Source organism: Cervus canadensis, chromosome 9 (assembly GCF_019320065.1).
Source record: "Cervus canadensis isolate Bull #8, Minnesota chromosome 9, ASM1932006v1, whole genome shotgun sequence".
NCBI classification, from domain to species: domain Eukaryota; kingdom Metazoa; phylum Chordata; class Mammalia; order Artiodactyla; family Cervidae; genus Cervus; species Cervus canadensis.
Window position 1 is genome coordinate 34,635,283 of NC_057394.1, and position 24,187 is coordinate 34,659,469.

At 41.1% G+C, this 24,187-nt stretch overlaps 1 long non-coding RNA gene across 1 annotated transcript in view; it reads right to left on the reverse strand.

Moving 5' to 3' along the window:
* Positions 1 to 16,100: 16,100 nt before the first annotated feature.
* Positions 16,101 to 24,187, reverse strand: part of LOC122447585 — a 172,539-nt gene continuing 164,452 nt past the window's right edge. Inside the window, exon 3 of the long non-coding RNA XR_006271295.1 lies at positions 16,101 to 16,184. This is a non-coding gene — a long non-coding RNA (uncharacterized LOC122447585). The remainder of the gene's footprint in view (positions 16,185 to 24,187) is intronic.

Sequence of the window (24,187 nt, forward strand, 5' to 3'; positions counted from 1 at the left end):
ATAGTCCCAATGGCAGCCTGGTCCTCTCTAACCTAGAAAACACAAAGGGACTGGATTCAAGGAGCCATGGTGGTAAAAATACAAACTAAAGACACTACCAATATAAAGAGAAAAGGAAAGAATAATAATTCATAACAACCTACCCTGTAAGCAATTGCCATATAAAATACAATTGAGAATCTTCTTTGAGCTTCTCGGAGAACTGTACTAAAAAGCTGCAGAATAAAACTCTTTTACCCTTTGTTAGAATGTATAATGTTTCCTAATCTATTCCAAATGCAGAACAAAACATTCAGTTTGGACAGTTGTATGGACAAATGGAGATTTGTAAAATTATGGATTAACATCAGTATTTGCAATGTTCTTATAGCATAAGTGAAATGGTAAGTAACTCTGACAAGCTTTGATATTATCTCAAAATGAGGAAGCAGGTCAAAGAAAATTTTAAAAACAAGGATTTATGCTATAAGATGTTTCAATATTTAAAGCTATAATATTAAAAACAGTTACCTTGGCTTAAAATATAATTATATATTTTTAATATTTATATATAAATAAATAGAATCTTGGTTTATTTAAAACAGTTTTTAAAAATTTAAATATAAAAATTCTTGCAATATTTCGAGCTTTTTCATTATTATTTTATTTGTATAGTGATCAGTGATTTTTTTTTTTGATCAGTGATCTTTGACATTACTATTCTAATTATTTGGGGGGGACTGCAAACTGCACCCATATAAGATGGTGTAGTTAATAAATACGTGTGTCTTCATTGCTCCATTGACCAGCCGTTCCCCATCTCTCCCTCTCCTCAGGTCTCCCTCTTCCCCAAGACAAAACAAATTGAAATGAGGCCAGTTGACAACTCTACAGTGGCCTCCTGGAGGAGGAGGGCATGGCAACCCACTCCAGTATCCTTGCCTGGAGAATCCCCATGGACGGAGGAGCCTGGCAGGATATAGTCCATGGGGTCACAAAGAGTCGGACACAACTGAGCAACTAACACACACACACACACACACCATGGCCTCTAAGTGTCCAAGTGGAAAGAAGAGTTGCATGTCTCTCACTTTAAATAAAAAACTAGAAAGGATTAAGCTTAGTGAAGAAAGCATGTCAGAATCCAAAACAGAATAAAAGCTACTTCATCTTGTGCCAGTTGTCCAAATTGTGAATGCAAAGGAAAAGTTCTTGGAGGAAGTTAAAAGTGATACTCCAAAGAACACACAAATGATAAGAAACAGTCTTATTGCTGATACACAGACTTTAAGTGGCCTGGATAGAATATCAAACCAGCCACAACATTCCCTTACGCCAAAGCCTAATCCAAGGCAAGGCTCTGATCGTGAAGACAGAGAGGTGAGGAAGCTGTAGAAGAAGAGTTTGAAGTTAGAAGAGATAGGTTCATGAGGTTTAAGGAAAGATGCCATCTCCATAACATCAAATTGCAAGATGAAGTAGCAAGGACTGCTATAGAAGCTATAGCAAGTTATTCAGAAGAGCTGGCTAATGTAACTAATATAGATAATTAAAGACAGATTTTCAATGTAAATGAAATAGCCTCCTATCAGAAGATGAAGATGCCATCTAGGACTTTCATAGCTAGAGGGGAGAAGTCAATGCCTGGCTTCAAAACTTCAAAGGACAGGCGGACTCTTTTGTTTAGTGGCTGATGCAGCTGATGACTCGAAGTTGAAGCCAATGCTCATTTCCCATTCCAAAAATCCTAGGTCCTTTAAATTTATGCTTAATCTCCTCTGTTATTGCTCTATAAATGGAGCAATAAAGCCTGGATGACAGCACATCTGTTTGCAACATGATCTACTGAATATTTTAAGTCCATTGTTGAGACCAGTTGCTCATAAAAAAAAAAAAAATATTCCATTCAAAATGTAACTGTTCATTGAAAAGGCACCTGGTCACCCAAGAGCTCTGATGGCGATGTATGATGAGATTAATGTTGTTTTCACATCTGCTAATAGAACATTAATTCTGTAGTCCATTGATGAAGAAATAATTTTGATTTTAAAGTCCTATTATTTAAGATGTACATTTTATAAGGTTATAGCTGCCATATAATGACAAAATAAATGGAAAGCCTCCTGGAAAGGATTCACCATGCTAGATGCCATTAAGAACATTCATGATTCATGGAAAGACATAAAAATGCCAACATTAACAGGAAGAAGTTATTCCAGCCCCCATGGATGACTTTGAGGGGTTCAAGACTTCAGTGGAGGAAGTAACTGCAGATGTGGTGGAAATAACAAGAGAACTAGAGGTAGAGACTGAAGACGTGACTGAACTTCTGCCATCACTGATGAAACTTTAACAGATGAGGAAATGCTTCTTATGAATGAGCAAAGTAAGTGGTTTCTTGAAATGGAAACTACTGTTGATGAATATACCATGTAGCTTGTTGAAATGACAACAAATGGTTTAGAATAATACATAAACTTAATTGATAAATCAGTGGCAGGGTTTGAGAGGACTGGTTCCAACTTGGAAAGAAGTTCTGTGGGTAGAAAACTATCAGACAGAGTTGTGTACAACAGAGAAATTGCTCATGAGAGTACATTGATGTGGCATACTTCATTTTAGCCTTATTTTTATAAATTGCTACAGCAACCCCAGCCTTGATCAGTCAGCAACCATTAATATGGAGTCAAGATCCTCTATTGTTAGCATTTTTAGCAACAAAATATTTTTAAATTAAGGTATGTATATGGATTTTTTTTCAACATAATGCTATTATACACTTGAAAGACTTCAGTATAGCATAAACCAAACTTTTATATTTTCTGAGAAACCCCAAAATATATGTGATTTGGTTTATTGTGACACTCACTTTATTGTAAATAAATAAAACAATGATGGTCTGGAATTAAATCCACAATACTTCTGAGGTATGCTTCAGTTCAGTCGCTCAGTCATGTCCGACTCTTTGCGACCCCATGAATCGCAGCACGCCAGGCCTCCCTGTCCAACACCAGCTCCCAGAATTTACTCAAACTCATGTCCATTGAGTCAGTGATGCCATCCAGCCATCTCATCCTCTGTCCTCCCCTTCTCCTCCTGCCCCCAATCCCTCCCAGCATCAGGGTCTTTTCCAATGAGTCAACTCTTCGCATGAGGTGGCCAAAGTATTGGAGTTTCAGCTTTAGCATCAGTCCTTCCAATGAACACCCAGGACTCCTTTAGGATGGACTGGTTGGATCTCCTTGCAGTCCAAGGGACACTCAAGAGTCTTCGGCAACACCACAGTTCAATAGCATCAATTCTTCGGTGCTCAGCTTTCTTTATAGTCCAACTCTCACACCCATACATGACCACTGGAAAAACCATAGCCTTGACTAGATGGACCTTTGTTGGCAAAGTAATGTCTCTGCTTTTTAATATGCTATCTAGGTTGGTCATAACTTTCCTTCCAAGGAGTAAGCGTCTTTTAATTTCATGGCTGCAGTCACCATCTGCAGTGATTTTGGAGCCCCAAAAAATAAAGTCAGCCACTGTTTCCATTTGTTTCCCCATCTATTTGCCATGAAGTGATGGGACCAGATGCCATGATCTTTGTTTTCTGAATGTTGACCTTTAAGCCAACATTTTCACTCTCCTCTTTCACTTTCATCAAGAGGCTCTTTAGTTCTTCACTTTCTGCCATAAGGGTGGTGTCATCTGCATATCTGAGGTGATTGATATTTCTCCTGGCAATCTTGATTCCAGCTTGTGCTTCCTCCAGCCCAGCGTTTCTCATGATGTACTCTGCATAAAAGTTAAATAAGCAGGGTGACAATATGCAGCCTTGACGTACTCCTTTTCCTATTTGGAACCAGTCTGTTGTTCCATGTTCAGTTCTAACTTTTGCTTCCTGACCTGCATACAGGTCTCTCAAGAGGCAGGTCAGGTGGTCTGGTATGCCCATCTCTTTCAGAATTTTCCACAGTTTATTGTGATCCACACAGTCAAAGGCTTTGGTATAGTCAATAAAGCAGAAATAGATGTTTTTCTGGAACTCTCTTTCTCTTTCGATGATCCAGCAGATATTGGCAATTTGATCTCTGGTTCCTCTGCCTTTTCTCAATCTAGCTTGAACATCTGGAAGTTCACTGTTCACATATTGCTGAAGCCTGGCTTGGAGAATTTTGAGCATTACTTGACTAGCATGTGAGATGAGTGCAATTGTGCAGTAGTCTGCGCATTCTTTGGCATTTCCTTTCTTTGAGATTGGAATGAAAACTGACCTTTTCCAGTCCTGTGGCCACTGCTGAGTTTTCCAAATTTGCTGGCATATTGAGTGCAGCACCTTCACAGCATCATATCTTTAGGATTTGAAATAACTCAACTGGAATTCCATCACCTCCACTAGCTTTGTTCCTAGTGATGCTTCCTAAGGCCCACTTGACTTCACCTTCCAGGATGTCTGGCTCTAGGTGAGTGATTCCATCATCGTATCTGGGTTGTGAAGATCTTTGTACAGTTCTTCTGTGTGTTCTTGCCACTTCTTCTTAATATCTTCTGCTTCTGTTAGGTCCATACCATTTCTGTCCTTTACTGTGCCCATCTTGCATGAAATGGTCCCTTGGTATCTCTAATTTTCTTGAAGAGATCTCTAGTCTTTCCCATTCTATTATTTTCCTCTATTTCTTTGCATTGATCACTGAGGAAGGCTTTCTGATCTCTCCTTGCTATTCTTTGGAACTCTGCATTCAAATGGGTATATCTTTGCTTTTCTCCTTTGCTTTTCACAGCTATTATTTCACAGCTATAGGAGGCTATAAAAGGCCTCCTTGGACATCCATTTTGCTTTTCTGCATTTCTTTTTCTTGGGGATGGCCTTGCTCCCTGTCTCCTGTACAGTGTCATGAACCTCCATCCATAGTTCATCAGGTACTCTGTCTATCAGATCTAGTCCCTTAAATCTATTTCTCATTTCTACTGTATAATCATAAGGGATTTGATTTAGGTCAAGGGGATTTGATTAGGTCATACCTAATGGTCTAGTGGTTTTCCCTACTTTATTTAAGTCTGAATTTGGCAATAAGGAGTTCATGATCTGAGCCACAGTCAGCTCCCAGTTTTATTTTTGCTGACTATATAGAGCTTCTCCATCTTTGGCTGCAAAGAATATAATCAATCTGATTTCAGTGTTGGCCATCTGGTGATGTCCATGTGTAGAGTCTTCTCTTGTGTTGTTGAAAGAGGGTGTTTGCTATGACCAGTGCATTCTCTTGGCAAAACTCTATTAGCCTTTGCCCTGCTTCACTGTGTACTCCAAGGCCAAATTTGCCTGTTACTCCAGGTGTTTCTTGAGTTCCTACTTTTGCATTCCAGTCCCCCATAATGAAGAGGACATCTTTTTTGGGTGTTAGTTCTAAAAGGTCTTGTAGGTCTTCATAGAACTGTTCAAATTCAGCTTCTTCAGCATTACTGGTTGGGTCAGAGACTTGCACTACCGTGATATTGAATGGCTTGCCTTGGAAACAAACAAAGATCATTCTATCGTTTTTGAGATTACATCCAAGTACTGCATTTTGGACTCTTTTGTTGACTATGATGGCTACTCCATTTCTTCCAAGGGATTCCTGCCCACAGTATGCTTATACACATTTAAATTCACTAGGAAAAATCTTCTAAGAACCTAATAGTTTCATGGCAAAGAGATGACTAGTCCCTTCAAAAAACATAACACTTGTTATCAACTATTTGGGAAAGTGATCAACCTCATAAGTTCAAACGATGCCAAAGGGAGTATGGTACCACTCCAGTTCATCCAAAAATTTACCTCCTAAACGGTGTTTAGGAAACTGTATACAACTATGGGGTTCAGTGCTACGAAACCAGTACTTTCCCACATCAGTCCCTTCCTGAGAGGACCACAACCTGTATAATTTTTGTAGAAGCAACTCGATAGCATGCCCTTCAGTGGATGTGCTAGACTGGTACTCACTCAACAGCCACTCCTATCTCCTTCTTCACTAAAATAGTTCCCTGACCTGCTAAACTGCCAAAGCCAGAAAACTGAAAATTCATATTCCAGAATTTCTGGTAGCCGCGATTCTCATATGACTTGAGTTGACATGGGCTTCCTAGGTGGCGCTAGTGTTAAGGAACCTGCTTGTCAGTGCAGGAGACATCAGTTTCACGCCCCTGGTGGGATTTGGGAAGCAGATGGGAAGCGGTGGCCATTTTTGGCCATGGTGGCATATCTTCTGGCAAGAACAGATTTGGAGACATTTGGGTTTATAGTGACAGGGTGACAAGAATGGCCAATATTTCCCCACTTGCTTTATGGGTTTCAAATATGGGGCATTCATTTGCTAGGGTGGGTTTTAGCTGGCACAGGTGGGTTTGCATATGGTAACTGTGGTGGCCATGTTTTGACTCACCAGGCGGCTTCCTGACCATTCCTAGTAGAGGCATCAGTCCCCTTGCTGGCCCAGTTCTGAGTATGACATTGAGACTTATTCCTGGAAGCTCAACCTAGATTCTCTCTCCAAATTCTATAAGCCTTTTAATGCCTTACTATAAATCTTTTCTACTACTCTCTATGGTTCTGTTCTCTGACTAAACCCTCATTGACACATGCATCAGAAGTGTCTAAAAGGGTCAAATTGTTGTCCCAGTCATTTCACTTCTGGACTCCAGTCTATTTAAATAATATCTAAGAAGTACAAGATTTATTAGCAAAAATATGCATAATTGTACAATAAAAATTTGAAACTAATCAACAATGGGGACTATTTAAGTCAACTGTGGGACATTCACCCAGTATGGTGGAAACTGCTGCTAATAATAATAGCATGAGCCCTGCTCTCCTGTCTCTAGAACTTTGCTCACATGCTGTACTTTTCAGAAAACACGGGACCCCTACCCCTCTGGTTTCCTCTCCTTTTGTCTAATTACTATGGTTCTTACTTGTCCTTCAAATATTTATTGATTATATGCTATATGCCAAATGACCATCTGGACACTGCATTAACAGCAACAAAAAAATAAAAACAAAAATTCATGAACCATGAAACTCAGGCTCTAGATAAGGAAATAGCTGACAAAAACATTTTAAGTAATATATATGGCATATCATAAGCCATACATTTCTCCTTTAGGGAAACTCCTAGGAGTCCTCAAAACTGGGTTTGGTATCTCTTCCTCCTTTAGCAGTCTCAGTTCATATTACAAGTTGTATACATCATTGTTGTTATTGTTCAGTCAAGAACTCATGTTTGACTCTTTGCAACCCCCACGGACTGCAGCATGTCAGACTCCCCTATCCTTTACTACCTCCTGGCATTTGCTCAAATTTATGAAATTGCATTTTTACTGGCAAGACACTTTTTGACAATAAACTCTTTGAAGGCAGGGCCTTATCTCTTTTGCATCTCTTTTGCTTAGTCTATCCTGGTATATATCAACATTCAGTAAATGCACTAATTCCATAAAGAGATGAATGAAGTTTTAATTATTTTTTAATGAATTGAGAAAATTGCTATAATGAGAATAATAATGAAAAAGAATTAAACTTCAAAATGTTATGCACTGCAAAATTGCAAAATGATGATAATTGTTGAAGCTGGGTGAGGGGTTCATGGGAGTTTAGTTGTCTTTTTACTTTTGCATAAAAGTTTAGGAAAATGTTACCCCAAATTTAATATCACTTATGTCAATAACACACTACACAGGAAAAAAAAATGAAAGAAGTGCCTCAAAATACAGAGGCTGTTATTATAGACTGTTTGAGCGTTTTTGCTGTGGTTGGCAGAATTTGACGTTGACTCATGTTTGTGTACAGTCCTCTCCCCTTGAGTGTTAGCTGGACCTGTGAATATGATGAGATACCTTATCTATGATTTAGTCACATTATATGGCAAAGGTGAAGAGATTTTGCAGTGATAACCACAGCCCTTCATCAGCTGAGTTCACCAAAAGGGGGATGATCCTGGGTGGGCCTGGTCTAATCAGGTGAGTCCTCTGAAAGCTGGCCCAGATCTTCCCTGAAAGGTGAAATGCCTGTGGCGTGAAGAAGTTAGGCAGCGTGAGTTCCACAGCTGCAGGCAATGAGTTTTGCTAACAACCACTTAGACTTGGAGTCATCCCATAAACCTCAGATGAGACCAGTCCCGAGTGACACCATGAAGGCAGCCGCTGAGCAGAAGACCCAGCTGAGCTGTGCCCAGACTCCGGACCTACAGAAACTGTGACATACTAAATATATGTTGTTTCAAACTACTGTGTATATGCTAAGTCGCTTCAATCATGTCCAACTCTTTGCTACCCTATGGACTGTATGTAGCCCATCAGACTCCTCTGTCCGTGGGATTCTCTAGGCAAGAATACTGGCATGGGTAGCCACTCTCTTCTCTTCAGGGGATCTTCCCAGCCCAGGGATCGAACCTGCATCTCATTATGTCTCTTGCATTGGCAAGTGGGTTCTTCACCACTAGCACCACCTGGGAAGCCCTTTCAAGCTATCCAGCCTGTGGTAATTTGTCGTGTGTTGATAGAAAGTGAATTCATTTCCTTCCCCCTTTTCTAAGTTTTCCAGATTTTCTTTAGTAAATATGCTTACTTTATAACAAAATAAAAAGCTTTTTACTAAAATAAAACTAGTGTAGATGATATGTCAGCCAAGTCATATCTTGCAGAAAAGTGAAATGACATTATTTTTCTTAATGTTGTTAGCAAAGAACTACATTTAAACAGGAGGAAATCTTCTCTTTGTACTTTAATGTTTGGGATCAAATCCAAAGTTTCCTAGTTCAAGGTCAAAAGCTTCACTCTATGTATCAAACTGAGCAGGCTCTGAAAATAAAAGTGCTGAAAGATAAACTTTTGCACAAATCATTCCTCTCTTATTGTACTAAGCTTCCTCGAAACCACCCTAACAAACAGATTTTAATCTCAATTTAAAACACCACCAAGCTGACTACCCCACTGATTAATGACAACAAAACAAAGGAAAAGGAAGCCATTCATGAAACAAACAGTGTAACAATCAGTCAAGCTATGGAGAATAGTATTCAAACACTACCAAGTACTTGACTCTCATCATTCCATGGAGACCAGCTGAACTGTTAAATCCTTTAATATCAAATGTATCAGTGCAAAAGATCAGTTTTAAACAGGTGGTGGTAGTTTAGTCCCTAAGTCCTGTTCGACTCTTGTAACGCCATGAACTGAAGCCTGCCCGGCTCCTCTTGTCCATGGGATTATCCAGGCAAGAATATTGGAGTGGGTTGCCATTTCCTTCTGCAGGGGATCTTCCCGACCCAGGAATCAAACCCAGGTCTCCTGCATTGCACATAGATTCCTTATCAACTGAGCTATGAGGAAAGATGTATCAAGTAGGATGAGAACTCAAATATCTAACGTGGTATTGACTGATCACCCACAAAGAGATGGATTCGCAATGTGGCATGTCTAGCTTAAATCCTGATAGAGAAACACAAAAACTTTCTCTCCAACACCAGTTTGCCACCTGCATCTGCCAGACAGACACATTTAACATGGAGATGGGATAGACAATTATCATCCTTGCATCTTTCAAGCCCCTTCTGGTGACTGTGATTCCTTCCACCATTTTGAAATCAGTTATTCATTTGCTTGTTTTGCATTTGGTATTATCTATTATTTCATTATTCCCTCAATCTGTCTTTACATTGGTCACCTCAAGAGGTCTAGGACCCCCACAGCAGCCCCTAATTTCTCACTTCTCATCCCAGTTGACTCTGTGAGAAATGAAGCAATCCTTCCACTGCCACCCCAAACCTGACTTTTTTTTTCCATGGCAGGTCAAGAAGCAACAGTTAGAACTGGACATGGAACAACAGATTGGTTCCAAATAGGAAAAGGAGTATGTCAAGGCTGTATATTGTCACCCTGCTTATTTAACTTGTATGCAGAGTACATCATGAAAAATGCTGGACTGGAAGAAGCACAAGCTGGAATCAAGATTGCTGGGAGAAATATCAATCACCTCAGATATGCAGATGACACCACCCTTATGGCAGAAAGTGAAGAGCTAAAGAGCCTCTTGATGAAAGTGAAAGAGGAGAGTGAAAAAGTTGGCTTAAAGCTCAACATTCAGAAAACTAAGATCATGGCATCCAGTCCCATCACTTCACGGCAAATAGATGGGTAAACAATGGAAACAGTGGCTGACTTTATTTTTTTGGGCTCCAAAATCACTGCAGATGGTGACTGCAGCCATGAAATTAAAAGACACTTGCTCCTTAAAAGAAAAGCTATGACCAACCTAGGCAGCGTATTAAAAAGCAGAGACATTACTTTGCCAACAAAGGTCCGTCTACTCAAGGCTATGGTTTTTCCAGTGGTCATGTATGGGTGTGAGAGTTGAACTATAAAGAAAGCTGAGCGCCGAAGAATTGATGCTTTTGAACTGTGGTGTTGCCGAAGACTCTTGAGTGTCCCTTGGACTGCAAGGAGATCCAACCAGTCCATCCTAAAAGAGATCAGTTCTGAATATTGATTGGAAGGCCTGATGCTGAAGCTGAAACTCCAACACTTTGGTCACCTGATGTGAAGAACTGACTCATTGGAAAAGACCCAGATGCTGAGAAAGACTGAAGGCAGGAGGAGAAGGGGACGACAGAGGATGAGATGGTCAGATGGCATCACCAACGTGATGGACACGAGTTTGAGAAGGCTCTGGGAGTTGGTGATGGACAGGGAGGCCTGGCATGCTGTAGTCCATAAGGATGCAAATAGTCAGACACAACTGAGTGACTGAACTAAACTGAACCTGCCATAACATATATTTGACTTATTAATTTGTCTTGTTCCTCCAGGACTTTTGCTCCATCAAGGCAGATTTTCTTTGTTTTGTTCCCTCATAAATGACCACTGCCATAGTGTCTGACATAAAGCAGACATTCAATAAAAATTGTTTAATGAGTGGATTAAGTATTTTTTGAAAACCATTAGGAAGAATTCCAGGGGCTTCCACTGGGCTCTTATCACAATAACCTTTGTTTCATGTGTCAGTGTCAATAAAGGGATTTCGCAGTTGCAGAGGGGTTTTAATTGTAATCATAAAATCAGTAACAGAGGTGAGTCCAGGTTCAGCTGATATAGATTCAACTCAAAACTCTACTTATCACCTGATCCCTGTAAGCCCTCATCCTGACTAACAGTCACAGTGGGGTTCTGGCCCCTCAGAAATTAGTGTACCTTGTGTACTATACCTGAAAAGTCTGGGCACTTCATTTTCCCAGTGTCCTGTCATCCCAATAGCTGAAGGTCCCTTTTCAGAAGAGGCTGGAAGAAATACACACTTAAAATAGTGGCATTGAATTCCTTTTCAAGGCAGTGTAGCCTTCCTTTGGTTTGCTGTTTAGTTGCTCAGTCATGTCCGACTCTTTGCAACCCCATGGACTGCAGCATGCCAGGCTTCCCTGTCCAGCACCAACTCCCAGAGCTTGCTCAAACTCATGTCCATCGAGTCAGTGAAACCATCCAACCATCTCATCCTCTGTTGTCCCCTTCTCCTCCTGCCTTCAATCTTTCCCAGCATCAGGGTCTTTTCCAATGAGTCAGTTCTTCGCATCATGTGGCCAAAGTATTGGAGTTTCAGCTTCAGCATCAGTCCTTCCAACGAATATTCAGGACTGATCTCCTTTAGGATGGACTGGTTGGATCTTCTTGCAGTCCAAGGGACTCTCAAGAGTCTTCTCCAACACCACAGTTCAAAAGCATCAATTCTTCAGCGCTCAGCTTTCTTTGTAGTCCAACTCTTACATCCATACATGACTACCGGGAAAACCAGAGCTTTGACTAGATGGACTTCTGTTGGTAAAGTAATGTCTCTGCTTTTTAATATGCTGTCTAAATTTGTCATAGCTTTTCTTCCAAGGAGCAAAAATACGTTGAGTTTTTCATTTTCTGCTAGTAAACTGCCCATTGCTACACAACAATGTCCTTGAATTCTTCCCTTCAACTGTCTTATAGTAATCATTGTCTCGCAAACCAGACTTCAGTGGAACTGTCACTCGAGGGGACAGCAGGTGATCTTTTGAATAACTGGGGTTTTGTTTTCCTGTTTGTTTGCTTTTTTCATAAATGTCAATGGCTGTTCAGGTCCAATTTCTTAACAGCAACTTGATTTCCATTTCCCCTTACCTACTCCCAGAACAGGTAATTAATTCCAGGCTTCCCTAGTGGCTCAGATGGTAAAGAATCTGCCCACAGTGTGGGAGAACCTGCAATGTGCAAGACCCAAGTCTGATCCCGGGGTCAGGAAGATCTCCTGGAGGAGGAAATGGCAATCCACTCCAGTCTTCTTGCCTGGAGAATCCCATGGACAGAGGAGTCTGGCGGGCTACAGTCCATGGGGTCGCAAAAAGTCAGACACGACTGAGGGACTAATACTTCCCCTGTTTTTCTGAAGGTCTATTGCCTACAACCTCTCTTGGCACAACTCTTAGTAACAGTCAGGCCTTTGGGATGCTAATGAAAGAAACCAACTCTGCCGAATTAAAGCAGGAGTGGAGGTTGTTTAAAAGATGCTGGATAGTTCTCATATTCTCTGAAAGGGCTAGAGCGGCACATTTAGGAATTTTACAGGCAGAAACAATTCTCAAAGGCAAACCACAGGACTTGTCAATTAAAGACATCCTGACACTTCTGCTGGGCACGGACTTCTCAGCACATTCAGTCAGCCTCAGTGACCAGAATCTGGATTCTCTCCTGGGAGCCACTATCCCTGTGGTCTTTGGCAATCAAATGTGGTTGTTATTGCTGTCCCCAATCCCATGCATGCATGCTGAGTTGCTTCAGTCATGTCTGACTCTTTGGACACCACGGATCATAGCCCATCAGGCTCCTCAATCCATGGAATTTCCCAGGCAAGAATACTGGAGTGGGTTGCCATTTCCTTCTCCAGGGGATCTTCCTGACCCAGGGATCAAACCTGCATCTCTTATGTCTCCTGGCATTAGCAGGTGGGCTCTTTACCACTAGCACCACCTGGGAAGGCCATATGTTGTCCAAATATATTCTGGGAGACCCCTGCTTCTTGGTGTCACTGGTGACAGATTCACAGTCTGAAGATCAAGTGGATCTGATTGGCAGAGCCTAGGTCTGTGCCCTAACTGCAAGGAGCCTGGCAAGGCTCGAAGAAAGAACATTTCCCAGACATAGAAAATGGGTCCTGATGCTGAGATGGACACCCTCAAATTGGTTAAATACCTACTATATTTAGCTTTATATTATTAAGCTTTATTTATATTAATAAGAACTGGCAGGCTCTATGGTTATAAACAGCCCAGGTTTGAATTTGTACACTTTCTGCACTTTCTATCTGATCTTAGACAAGTCAACCTCTCTGAACTTTGTTTTCCTTCATGAGCAAAACGGATATGAAAACTTTCTTGCTGGAATGAGAAGTAAGGTGTGAGGTCAGATGTTTAAACAATGAAAGCTATTACTGAAAACCACTAATCAAAATAGACACTATTTTAAAAAGGTTTGTTTTAGTATAAACATTTTATTTTTTATTGAATTTTTCATATATGTAGGCTTTTACTTCCCAATTATATTAGAGACCATGTGGGAATAATGCAGCCGTTATTCCCACTGCATTACATAATTATACACACAGTTAATAAATGAACTAAGGTCCCAGGCCTCATAAATCAAACAGCAATGTTTCATTCTAAAGCAGTGAGTCAAATAGTTTGTAAGTATAGGGTACATCACACTCCAGCTTTGAAGTGGGTTCCTAGAGAGCCTCCACTGATGATTGCAACTTGACAGATGTATTACTCCATATTACACAGGGTTCTAAATAAAACAGCACTGAGCATAATGACACCAAATGGGTCATCGCTATTATAAGCAACTCAAACAAAGGTTTCAACCATCTGAACCAAGTCAATTCAAGGAGAAACATATGGCCAAATCTGGAAATAATATGATCATAGCAAAAAAGTAATATATTTCTTATACATGCCCAAGACATGAATCATGCCAGAAGAACTGGCTTGTATTAATTTTTAAAAAGTGAAAAGTTTTTGATAGATATAGTTTTCTAACACTTTCCTGTACTGAAAAATACTCCTGCCAGAATATCTTCCTAAAGTATAAATCTGATCATTTCATTGTCCTTCTCAAATTCCCCACTGATCCTCAAAATAGACCATACGCCTCTTGGAAAGGAGATTATTCATGAAGGACATGTAAATAAAATCTGATTTAAATTAAAAAAAATTTATCCTCCACTTACCCAGTGCTAGAGAATAGATGTTTTTTTCAACTGTCTCTAAAAAATATCAATGATTCTATAATGATTCAACTAGGAGAGGAAATACAACCTCCTATTTCCGCTCCTATGGAATGGCTTGGCACATCATGTGACCTCTTTGAGTTCAGTTTGCACATTTACAAAATGAAGAAATTGAACAGTGTTTTCTACATCCCTGGGGCTTCCCTGGTGGCTCAGATGGTAAAGAATCTGCTGCAATGCAGGAGAATCAGGTTTGATCCCTGGGTAGGGAAGGTCCCCTGGAGAAGGGAATGGCTACCCACTCCAGTATTTTTGCCTGGAGAATTCCATGGACAGAGGAGCCTGGAGGGCTATAGCCCATGGGGGTCACAAAGAGCCACAACTGAGCAACTGACATTTTGGCTCTCACTTTGCAGCCCTAAAAGAGTGTCAGCTCTCCTTGACAAAGTCTATTTGCCCATGCTCTGCTCCCACCTAAGTGGGCTCTATTTCCATTTGGCTTGATTGATCAAGATAGTCAGCCAAAGAAGATAAAACAAAATTGTAAAGTTACCAAGTCTAAGTCACATAAGGAAAAAATGGTCATACAGCACTTCTATAATGCTTTAAGATGTTTTCAAACAACGTTTGTCCATTAACACAGATTGTGGTTAGGAAGATCCAGAGATGAAATTGCCATTGACAAAACTGGTCCAGCAAGTCAAAAGCAGAGAAAATGACATTTCCAATAGGTGAATGATCCCATGAACGACTAGAGGAGCCAGACATATTTTGGGTATGAGTCTCACTTGGACGAGGAACACTACAATTGAGCCCTGCTACATGGGTCCTCATCCCTTCTCGAGTCCACTCATCCTGGCTCACCTGGAGCTGGGATGATGACTCTCCCACTTGACACCAGGGACCACTACTTTGACACTTCCATACATCCCTCCTTGCTACAATTAGGTAATTCATCCAACCTTCCCCACACCTTTGTTAGACATGCCAGTGTTTCACACAACTCCCCAAATAAATTATGAAAATCCTTCTCCCTCATCCCCATTACCTTTCTGGATCCCGTTCTCTGCCTGGTTCTGCTCTGATCACACTGGGCTCTCTTCCTTCTCACACGCGGGGGATGCTTCTGAGTGTCTCCCCTTTCTCCCTGCTCCTCCCTGAATTACTCCCACCTGTCATGTGTCTGTCCAGCTCCATCTCTGGCTCCCCCTGCTCCCCTAGCCCTACTTCCCCTCCTCATGGCTCTCCAAACCTGGAGCTTTATCTTCAAATGGGAGCTTTATTCTAAGTTTCAGCCTGGCGATCCCAGACACATCTCCCTCCCTCTATTCAGATATCAACCAGATTAGAGGTGATGACATTGAACAGAGACTAAATCTTCACTTTGGGTCAGGAAATAACTTGTGAAATTTCAGAATAAAACTTTTTAATAGTAATAACCCATTGGAAATGGCATGTCTGAAAATCAATAAGGTTTTGGTTGAAAACATAATGGAATCATACTTTATTCAAAAAATATATTGAGTGCCTAATATTCTAGAGATAAAAAGATATATTCTTGAGGTTAAAAAGTGTACAGCCTACTGAGAGAGGTAGACATGCAAATAACTAGATCATAAGGGCAAAATTGCTGCAGTAGATATATGATTGGGTGGAAGAAAATGTAAAGCAAAATCTATCACGGTTTTTACTGGACAACATTAAAGTTGTGTGTTTACACCTTTGCTTCTCCCTTTAGATTGTAGGCTGTTGAGTAATCAAACTGTGTCTCTGACATCTTCGATTTTTCTAGTATTTAGAAAAATACTACATGTTGCATACAGAAGTCACTCAATAAGTGCTGACCTTAATTATTAGTCCCACATAGGGCAAGAGGAAAATTCATGGATGGGTTTGCAGAGATGGTAGCATCTGAGCTGGATCTTGAAAGGTGAAGTGGAATTTCCTGTGAAGATAAAAGGAATAGAATAGCATTTGAAAAAAATCATGGGAGACATAAAATAAAAATAGTAATGGTAACAGGTAACATATAATAGCCATGAACTCTGCTCAGCATATGCATTGTTATTATATACATTATCATACTGTTGTTTCACCTAAATGATGTTGGTACAATTTTTACCAATGAGGAAAGTGAGTACACAGTGATTAAAAACCATGTCCAAGGTCACCCAGTTAAGCTGAGGTTTGAATCTCAGGGACACCCATGATTCTCTGACTCCAAAGCCTGTGAGCTAGGAAACACCACTTGCTCTTCCAGAACTGAGCCAGCTCCAGAGTCCCAGCACCTATGGTCATCAGTTCTCCCCTGATACTTTCATGATACTTCTCTAAGCCCCACCGTCTCTGAGTCTTATCTTTGTTTCTCTCTGCTTCTCCCTTTCCACTGCTTTCTATTTCTCTGTTATGTGTGTCTCCCATTCATGCTCTTCAGGAGAGCATCTCATTGTGCGGCAGAGAAGAACAAACCCGACTCCATGTTAGTTTTATTCCTTTAGCTCCAACCTTTGTGCTCTGTTGCCTGTGCTCAGTCACCTTTGTAAAACAATATTGCCTCTAGTCTGAAATACACAGCATAGCCTATTCTCAGGGCTCTGACCCCTGAAGGTACAATACTTTCCCATTCATACAGAGATTAAAAAAAAATTCTGCAGAACAGACAATAACACTTGTCTTATTAGAGGTTTATAGAAACACTATAAACATCAAACCTATGTGGACAGCTGCAAGAAGAAAGGACTCCATCATCAGGAAATTTATAACAACCAGCCACACCTCTTCCCCTTTTCGTATAAAAGAAGGCTGAATTATAAGTCACCTAAGATGATTCTTTGGGACACAAGTCTACCATCTTTTTAGTTGGCTGGACTCCCAAATTAAGTCCTATTCCTTGCCCCAACAACTCATCTCTCAGTTTTTTGGCCCATCATGTGGCTAGCAGTACAAATTCAGACTCAGTACCAATTGTGTTAGAGAACCAACTAGAGTCACCATCTGTTGGTTTGGGTTGTCCAGCACCCAACTCCTGGGAGCAATCCAATCCCCTTTCGGGGGAATCTCCTATTATGTGTAGCTGTAAGGACAGAACCTGCTTCCCACACAGTAGCCAGTGAGCCGATGTGCTCTCTTCCCACCCGGCCCACTTACTGAGCAAGCCTGCCATTCAGCCTAAGCCAGTCAGACAAGTCAGCTGCAAACACAGCTGCAGACCACTGCCTCGGAGGAGGAGCAGATGGAGCCAACAGAACATACTTTTCCTGAACTACACTCACTGCGCTCTTCACAGCAGAGCTCTTCAGAGCTCCTTGGTTTTTGCCTCTTTTCTAAGTCAGCTCCTCCAGACCCCTGTCGATGTATGAACCACAGACATCCTTCCAGTGAATTTCCTGCTGAGGTTAAATTAGGCAGGATCATTTTCTATTGCGTGCAAAGAGGAATTCAAACAGGACTCAGACACCATGTAATTTTGGCTCTCACATTTGAGCTGCCTTTGGTAACAGCCTTTTTTTTTTTTTCTGAAAGTCACTCGACAGTGTCCAACTCTTTGTGACCCCATGGACTGTAGCCCGCCAGACTCCTCTGTCTGTGGAATTCTCCAGGCAAGAATACTGGATTGGGTAGCTGCTCCCTTCTTCAGGGGATCTTCCCAACCCAGATATCAAACCCAGGTCTCCCACATTGCAGGCGGATTCTTTACCATCTAAGCCACCACAGAAGCCCACAGCCTTTACATCTGCTGCCTTGGACTACAGCACCCATCATAATCCAGTTCCCTGAGGCCAGAGTGGTAGGGCCAGGGCACTGAAAACACGGCAACTTCTGTCAGAGGAGTCACCTGTGGCCTCCGTGTTTAGGAGGAAGCTGGGAGCTGTGGCTTGGACTTTCATGGGCCCTAAGTCAATCCTCTGGGAGAGACGGTGTCAGGTTTATATGCTGAGGGAATGGAGTCAATGATGAGTAGGAGATTGAAGATGTATCAAGAGAGAAGAGACAGGTTTGAGCAAGGGCCCTGAGGAAGGAGGATTGAGGGGGAGGGACGGGTTTTGGAAAATCAGCCTCCTTGCCCTCCTCCCCAACCCCACTCCAAGACGGCAGAGGATGGTGTGTCTGCTCACTGGAAGGAACTTGAAGGTAGTGTCTGTAAATAGAGTCTATCTGCTCTGTGAGGTAATGGCCAAGGTAATCTGCTGAGAGTGAGTGTATGGAGTTCAGGGGAGGATTTGAAGACGGGAATGAAGACTTTGGAAAGCCACAGTAAGGAAGGGGTGGGGGCCTCTTGGGAACTGGAAAACCTGGGCTGCACTGAGGCAACTGTTTCTATTTGCCTTTGCTAACAGCAATTACTCACTTCTTAGCTGTGTTTTCAACAAGGACCCAGACAAAGGAAAACACAATTTTTCAACACAAAACCTGAAACTTGGCAAAATCCAGCACATTTCACAAAACAGAAGACCTTTAACCTAGCTTCTCAGTTTTGCAATTTTGCAGCTTTGGGACTTTTCAGAGTGACCTCTTTTTCTGGCCCAGAAGACCAAAATTATTGGACTAAAAAAGAAAGTTTGAAACAAGAGAAATTTTTTTCTTAAGGAATCTAGATTCTGTCTGATTCAATTCTTTTTGAGATTAAGAAATGGGTCCATTTTATACATAAAAGTAGAAAAGAAAATTCAGACAAAAAGACTTTTAGGGTCTTTACAGAAACAGTAAGTAGTAGTGTTATTCACATGAACAAATTTATTCAAAATAATCTTTGTAATAACTAGTGAAAAATGTAACTAGCAAGACGATTCTCTCTGAAATTCAAACAGACAATGAAAAGCTAATCTTTAAAGTCTCTGAAGAATAACAGAGCTTGGGTGTGGTTATGTTTGATGATTCGGTACACTGAATTAAATCTTAAAATTCCCTGCGTGCTGGTTCTGGCAAGCAACTGAGCTGATATATAAATTGTAGACTTTGAGGTAGATTGCTGGTTAGATTCATAAAGTAAGTGCTTCCGACATGTCATAAGAAAATGAACAACTGCTCAGCATCAGTTGGCACATCCTAAAAGACGACAGCTTCTGGGTAAAATTCAACATGCAATTTTAGCTTCTGTCCCATTTTGAATAAAAATACTTGGCTGAAAAACTACCTATTTAAGTTATTGAAAGCCGGTGATTACAAATCAGCATTCTGGCTGATAATTAGAGGGGCAGCAGAAATCGTGTAGAGTATGAAGAGCTTGGATAGCATTCCAGAGCTGGTTTTCCCTTAAACTGAGCGGCGCAGACAAAAGCAGTTTGTTCCTCAAAGAATGACTATTCTTAAACCATCGCCTTCGCTGACCGAGGCTGAACAGACACGGATTAATTTACTTAACACTTCAGACGTTGAGTCTTTCAGACTGCAGCAAAGGTAATACAAAACAGAGATTAAAATCCATCCTTATTCTTTTTGTTCTTTTCAAAGAGGAACGCATAGCGTTCTTCGAGGACCACTCCCAGCACACCGGTTTTTCTGTGAGACACGGTAAAGAAACAAAAAGACAAATTCTCGTCTTGCAAGAGAATGTGATTCCTAACAGCCACTAGGGGGCAGTCAGAACACTGGCTAATGTAGTCAGGCAAGTCCCTGGATCAGAACCTTAAAATGAAAGCTGTTTTGCAGGATTTTAGAAGTGTTTGATTGTTTAGCTGCGGGCTGGGGCGGGGAGACAAAGTGTTTTCTTGATTGCATTAACATGCTATTAATGGGACACTAGGAGTCAGCAGTAAAAATATCACACAAGCCTGCACGGATTTTCACTTGCACACATTTCCATGGCAGGGTGATGAGTTCTCAGCCTGGCCCGTGCCTTCGGAAGGGGAGTTAGAGGACACTGAATCAGCACCTGTGATGTAATGAGGTCGGTCCCCCAATCCCCTCTGATTTAACATTGCTTCCCAAAGGATCAAGGATAACACACCAAAACACAAGTCACTGTCATTGGCTTTACAGAACATTCATAGGCAGCTGCGTTGGTGGATGGTTTGCTGTCTATGTGTGTGTTATTAATGTAAGCGATGTCGTTTTGGATTCCAAAATCAGAATTATTACTCTAAAAAAAAAAAAAATTCCCATAGTGCCATTTAACCCATGCTATTTGTGGGAAGTGAAAAAATGACTCACGAAATTGCTAAAACGTGTGTGAAAATGCAGATAAAATGGTGACAGACACTGAAGCACTCAGTTCTTAATTTTTTTTTCTTTTTAAAAATTTATTTATTTTTAATTGAAGGATAATTATTTTACAGTGTTGTGTTGCTTTCTGCCATACATCAACATGAACCAGCCATAGGTATACATATGTTCCCTCTTTCTTGAACTTCCCTCCCACCTCCCACCCCACCCTACCCCTCTAGGTTGTCACAGAGCACCAGGTTTAAGCTCCCTGCTATCTGTTTTACACTTGAGAATGAATATGTTTCAATGCTACTCTCTCCATTCATCCCACACCTCCTTTCCTGTGTCCACAAATCTGTTCTATGTCTGCTCCTCTATTGTTGCTCAGTCATGTCCAACTCTTTGCAACCCCGTAGACTGTAGCACCCCAGGCTTCCCTGTCCTTCACTATCTCCTGAAGTTTGCACAAATTCATGTCCATTGAGTTGGTGATGCTATCCAGGCATCTCATCCTCTGCCGCCCTTTTCTCTTTTGCTTTCAATCTTTCCCAGCATCAGTCTTTTCCAGTGAGTCGTCTCTTCTAATCAGGTGGCCAAAGTATTGGAGCTGCAGCTTCAGTATCAGTCCTTCCAGTGAATATTCAGAGTTGAAATCCTTATCACTACATTACAAATGGTTCATCAGTACCATTCTAGAGTCCATATGTCTGCCTTAACATATGATATTTGTTTTTATCTTTCTGACTCACTTTACTCTGTATAACAAATGCTAGGTTCATCCACCTCACTTGATCAGTTCTTATTCCTTAAAAATCTTTCCAAAAGGAGAATAGGGCTAGGAGTGAGGAGGATGTGAACAGGAATTAATACTAAGCATAATTCTAAGCATAATGAACAGGAATTAATTCTAAGCATAATCCTAGACCTTACAGATAAGAAGTATTTCAAGGTTCTCAGCATAGACTATTTCCCATTATTTCTAGTCTCTAATTTTTCTCTTAACCATTTTGAAGTGAAAACAAAAGTCTTTATACCGTGATATTACATCCAAAAGGCTTTTTCCATATCAGTGACTGTTCAACTGACCATGAAACTGTGACGATACACATCGTTTGCAAATGTTAAAAGTAACCAAAGAATCTCAAGGGATTCTAGGTATGAATGTAATGAATAAGGACAGAACACATTCGCTTTTCTGAAGCAGAGGTCAGCCAGCAGGTGTTGGGATTTCCCTGGACAGCACCCTGTCTCCTTGCAGGAAAAAGTTTTAGGCACTTGAAGTTGAGACAGTGGGAAATAGCCACGTCCTTGTTCCTTCAGAGAGAGATGACTAATCCTAACTTGCTGACAGTAAAAAGGAATAAGTGTGATGCTTAGGTCCAAGACAGTTTTTCTCACCATCTGTCCAAAACAGAGCTGCAATATACTGAACATATTTACTTATATTTTTGTTAGGAAATATGTACTTTTCAGATGAATGGAAAACAATAGAAAAACAAATCATTTGGTCTAATGGAAACCATCTTACAATGGGGCTTCTGAGTATATTTTATTCTAAACTTCTCTCTAAATATCTAAGTGGAAAAAGATAATCTTTGTGACCTTGGGTTTGCCTTTCCTTTTCCTTCTACAGAGCAGGTTTGCAAGGCAGGAGTAGAATCAGGTGGGCTTTCCTAGTGGCTCAGTGGTAAAAGAATCCGCTTGTAATACAGGAGACGCAAGTTTGATCCCTGGGTCAGGAAGATCCCCAGAGGAGGGCATGGCAACCCACTGTAATATTCTTGCCTGGAGAATCCCATGAACAGAGGAGCCTGGAAGGCTATAGTCCACGGGGTCACAAAGAGTCAGACACGACTGAAACTACTTAGCACATACACAGCAGAATCAGGCAGGCCTTAAATATTTGACCACTTGGAATTACTGGAGTTGTTCCACTTACTGTAAGAGGCAGGGGAATTTGGAGTAGTGATTCCTAAGATTCCTGGGGAGGTCTTCATAAGCTACATAGGTTCTGAGCACCAAAGGGGTTCTGTATATCTGGTTACTACTGAAGGCAAAGAATCTAGCCTACACTGTGTAAACTTCAGGACAGGTTGTAAACTCAGTCAGTCACATGTAGGTTAAAAGTTCAGATGCTAAAGTATATGTACATTTGAGACTTGGGGCACCCAGTTAAAACATGCAATGAAATAGATTCTAGAGATTCCTCTTTGAAGCTTCTCTAGTCTCACCAGGAGAGATATGCACCCCTGTAGCCTGTAACTGTATCTTTCAGATGGCCCTGTGCATCTTATATTATAGTTACTGTAAAGTCCTAAAACACTGGGTGGTGTCTCATGCACCATTCATTTCTCCTGGACCCCATGGACTATAGCCTGCTAGGCTCCTCTGTCCATGGGATTCTCCAGGCAAGAATACTGGAGTGGGTTGCTGTACCCTCCTCCAGCCTGGACTGTCTTATACATTTGTAATTCAGTGAATGTTGGCCCAATGAACAAGATTGCAAAGATAGAAGGTAAGCCAGGGGTGGGACTCAGCCAACACACTTGCCTGAGCACTTCACTTCTAATGCAATTTAATCCCCCAGTCAGAGGCGAGAAGACCCAGCACTTCCAAGGATGGTTTCCACCTTGTTCACAGGTGTTGGTGCTGCCTCTGGTTGCCGTGTCTAGATGCACAAGCTAGTCAACTTCTGCAACAATGAAAGTAACCTCCAAGTTCTTGAGCTGTTTGACAATATTAATTTATTACTCCTCCGTAGGCTGTATAGACTGGGTCATGTCTAGCACAGCATCTCTCATATTGCAGGTATGTTATACAAAAGGAAGGAAGGAAAGAATGACTATATGGAAAGACATTAAGCTCTGGATTCTTGAATATAGACAGAATTTTCAAAACCAAATCTGCCCAATGGTTAGTGCAGGCCACTTGTTCTCTTTGGAAGCCCTTCCGGTCTCTTCTATCTTTACACTTAATGATACCATTGGAATGGGCCATAGAGCTCCCACGATGAGGGTTTCATAAAGTTCTATGTTTTAGGAAAAAGTTGGCCTCTTTGATATTTTATCTGGTTTAAGCTCTATTTGTAGCTGTGTTTCCACTTATTCTCTCCAGGCTCTGTTTGCTTCCCAAACCTCCTCCAGGTTATGGTATTTGTGAAACTGCTTGCACTTTACTTTTCCTATGTACTCTGCCCAGAGGCTGATATATTCCTGTATTAGGAGTGAATGCTGATAGATGTAGCGATAATCTGATATAACTAGAAGAAAAGAAAAGTCACTAAACCTGGTGCCAAAACAAACCCTGAAATAAAATTCTGCCTGTTTTTCACAGTTCAGAGGAAGATCTTAAAGTTTAATGGGATCCATTGTTCAACAAAACAGTGCAGAAAATGGTCATAAGTATGGAAGACTTCCCTCATGGTCCAGTTGCCAGTGAAGGGGACATGGGTTTGATCCCCTGTCCGGGAAGATTCCACATGCCTTGGGGCAACTGAATCCGTGTACCAGAACTACTGAAGCCCAAGAGCCCTACAGCCCATGCTCTGCAACAAGAGAAGCCACTACCGTGATGAGAAGCCCATGCACTGCAACTAGAGAAAAGCCCGTGCACAGCAATGAAGACCCAGTGCAGCCATAAATAAATAAATAAAACAAAGGACAAAAAGGTAAGTGTAGGGGTGTTTATATTCTACCTGGTATATAAGGAAAATTCTCCCTTCCTTCTTTCTCTCTCTCTCTCTCATTTGTTTATTTATTCTTTCATGATTGCACAAGTTAGCAAATAAACACAGGAGATTTTTTT